Here is a 3,752-nt window from a genome sequence, read left to right on the forward strand (position 1 = left end):
TTCCTCCTCAGATGCAAAATGGTCATTTATAAATGTTAACTGCAGAACTTTAGTCCATTTCTGTTAAGCAGGAACAAACTGCAGTTTTCCAATGGCTTAAACTAGTCGAATTTGGTTGATTATTTTGGAGGTGGTGAAACTCATACCCCTGACATATGTATCAAGTTTCTACAGGGTTACACAAGAGCTCATCAGAAAATAGAAGATCATCAACATATTAGACAGGAAAAAAGCTTTCTTCCTCTGCACAAATGAATGACCACTTGGGGAAAAAGTTGTGTAAAAAAATGAGACTAAGGTAGACAGCACATCTAGAATTGTTTAGAGGAAGGTAAAAGTTTGACAGGAGGATCTGCTGTCATTCCTATTTCATCAATACATGGAGTTTCATATTTTTTCATAAATGAGAAAGTGTTGAGTACTGCAAAACCTGTGTATATTAATATTTTGCTATGCAGGAACTGACAAGCTGCAGGGATTCCCTTAGCTTAAGTCACTACTCTGTTTAATCATATAGTTACATTTGTCTTGCATATCAGATTAAATAAGTTCACATTTTAATTCTGAAGAAATGCTTTTGGAATCTCTTGAGGACATTCTAATTTCCTCAGCCTTTGGAAACAGTGTTTTGAATATGACATTTTTCAGGAATCAGAAGCCTTGCACCTTGTATTAAAATCGAGGAAAATACTTATTTTTTTCCTAATTAAGAAAGCAACTCAAGATGACTTGGTTTCATACAAAAGTAGGGTGTTCTTCAAAAGAGACTTGTGACTAAAGCATATTCTAAAGGTAAAGAAAACAAAGTAAAATTTGATTTAAAGAGTGAAAAATAAAATTGTTTGAACAAGTTATATTTTGTACATGTTAAGTACATGTAAAATTGAAGACAAACTGCTCAAGTAGAGACACAACAGAAGGAAAAAAGTGTGTATTTTGCAATCCAAACATTGTACTTGAACAAGAGTAACATGCTATACTGATGCTATTAATCTTTAAGGACCGTATCAGCATTTTTTAGCAAACGGTCTCATTTTGAATGACAGAACCTGTAGGGCTTCTGCCAGACCTGCCACCTGATGATTTAGTAAGAGGTCAGGTACACTGATACCCATGAAGTTGTTAGAAGCCGTGAATGAACTTCAGAGGTGACAAACAGTTCTTCCTGTGAGGAGCTGTATGTCTTGAGCTCGCCTGTTTGAAACAGCCGTTCCAACTGATTTCCTGCAGGTGTGGGTCAGGTCGCACTGCAAAGAAGCGTGACGGTATCCTGTCTGCAAGTGAAGCAGCCGCTTCTTGCTCTGCCAAGGCCAGACCCACACTGAAGGCTGGGTCTCCTCTCCTTTTTCCCAAAGGTCCAGCACTCTTTCTAAACGCACCATGAACAGGTGTCTCTGAAGAATAAGAATTAAGTTAATGTTGAATTCCCTGTGTGATACAACACATTTCCACATTTCTTAAAAAAAACCAATCCATATTTCCTGAATATATTTGGGTTTATATTAAAATATTCCTTGAACTGTGAAGAAATGCCTAAGAGAGCATATGTATGAGAAGTTTCTTCAGTGTGGGAGGAAGGAAAGGAGTTTGTTTAGATATATGCATGCAGCAGCAGTATTGCATATAAATTAAAACATGATACGTGTCTTATTTTGATAAACTCATCGTATTGTTTCAGTATCTGGTAATCTCTTACAGTGCGAAAACCTATCAGAACTTGCAGACATCGTGTCTTCTAGAGGCCTGACCGATCAAGAGAACCTGTTGACAAAGCCTTCTTGCTCCAGCTAGAGGAGGCATTGCACTCACAGGCTCTTGTCCTCATGGGGGACTCCAGCCACCCCAGCATCTGCTGGAAAGTAGCACAGTGAGCTGTAGGCAATCCAAGAGGCTTCTGGAATGCACTGAGGATAACTTCTTAAGCCAGATAATAGACAGCCCTACCAGAGGGGATGAGATACTGGACCTGTTGGTCACCAACGCAAGTGTGCTCGTAGGTGATGTCAAGATTGGATGAGCTCTTGACTCCCCAGGTGCATGAAATGAGGAGAGGAGGGCAAGAGACCAGCATGGCTGAGTCGGGACCTGCTGGTGAAACTAAAGGGCAAGAAGGAAATGCACAGGCAGTGGGAGCAGGGTCAGTATCCCAGGAGGACTATAGGGCCGCTGCCCAGTTGTGTAGGGATGGGGTCAGGAAGGTCAAGGCGTAGCTGGAGCTGAATTTGACAAGGGATGCAAAGAATAACAAGAAGGGCCTCTCCCGGTATGTCAGCCAGAAAAGGAAGGTCAAAGAAAGTGTATCGCCCCCGTGAACACAGTTGGCAAACTGGTAACAAAGGACGAGGAGAAGGCTGAGGTACTCAACAACTTTTTTGCCTCAGTCTTCACTGTCAACCTCTCTTCCTACAGCTCTTGCGCGGATGGACCCCAAGGCAGGGACTGAGTGGGCAAAGTCCCTCCCACTGTAAGAGGAGATCAGGTTTGAGACCACCTGAGGAACCTGAACATACAGAAGCCTATGGGACCTGATGAGATGTATTGCAGAATCCGGAGGGAACTGGCTGAAGCAGTTGCCAAGCCAGTCTCCGTGATATTTGTAAAGTCATGGCAGCCAGGTGAAGTCCCTGATGTCTGGAAAAAGGGAAACATTGCACCCATTTTTAAAAAGGGTAGAAAGGAGGACCCTGGGGACTACCGACCCATCAGCTCTCACCTCTGTGCCTGGGAAGATCATGGAACAGATCCTCCTAGAAGCTATGCTAAGGCCCGTGGAGGGCAGGGAAGTGATTTGAGACAGCCAACGTGGCGTCACCAAGGGCAAGTCCTGCCTGACGAACCTAGTGGCCTTCTATGATGGAGCAACTACATCAGTGGACAAGGGAAGAGCAATGGATTTTGTCTACTTGGACTCCTGTGAGGCTTTTAACACGGTCCCCCACACCATCCTTCTGTCTAAATTGCAGAATACGGATTGGATGGGTGGGTAGCCTGTTTGGCGGATGAGGAATTGTCTGGATGGTCGCATGTAGAGGGGTCATGGTCAACGGGTCAATGTCCGGATGGAGATCAGTGACAAATGGTGTCCCTCCCAGGTCCATACAGGGACCAATACTGTTCAATCTCTTCAGCAATGACATAGGCAGTGGGATCGAGTGCATCCTCAGCAGCTTTGTAGCCGACACCAAGCTGAGTGGTGCGGTTGACACAGCTGAGGGACAGGATGCCATCCAGAGGGACGTGGTCCAGCTTGAGAATTGGGACCCATGTGAACCTTACAAGGTTCCACAAGACCAAGTGCAGGGTCCTGCAGCTGGGTTGGGGCAAGTGCTGGTATCGCTACAGGGTGGTGGATGAAGGGATAGAGAGCAACCCTGCCAAGAAGGACTTGGGGGTTACCGGTGGATGAAAAGCTGGACATGAGCCGAGAACGTGCACTCGCAGCCCAGAAAGCCAACATTGTCCTGGGCTGCATCAAAAGAAGCGTGGCCAGCACGTCGATGGAGGTGATCGTCCCTTTCTGCTCAGCTCTGGAGAGACCCCATGTGTCGTAGCGTGTCCAGCTCTGGAATCCTCAACATAAGAAGGTCATGGACCTGTTGGAGTGAGTCCAGAGGAGGGCCGCAAAAATGATCAGAGGGCTGGAGCTCCTGTCCTGTGAGGACAGGCTGAGATAGAGAGATTTGGTGTTTTTCAGCCTGGAGAAGAGAAGGCTCTGGGGAGAGCTTATTGTGTCCTTTCAGTTGTTAAAGGGG

This window comes from Charadrius vociferus, unplaced genomic scaffold, assembly GCF_000708025.1.
Source record: "Charadrius vociferus isolate BGI_N301 unplaced genomic scaffold, ASM70802v2 scaffold198, whole genome shotgun sequence".
In the NCBI taxonomy this organism is placed as follows: domain Eukaryota; kingdom Metazoa; phylum Chordata; class Aves; order Charadriiformes; family Charadriidae; genus Charadrius; species Charadrius vociferus.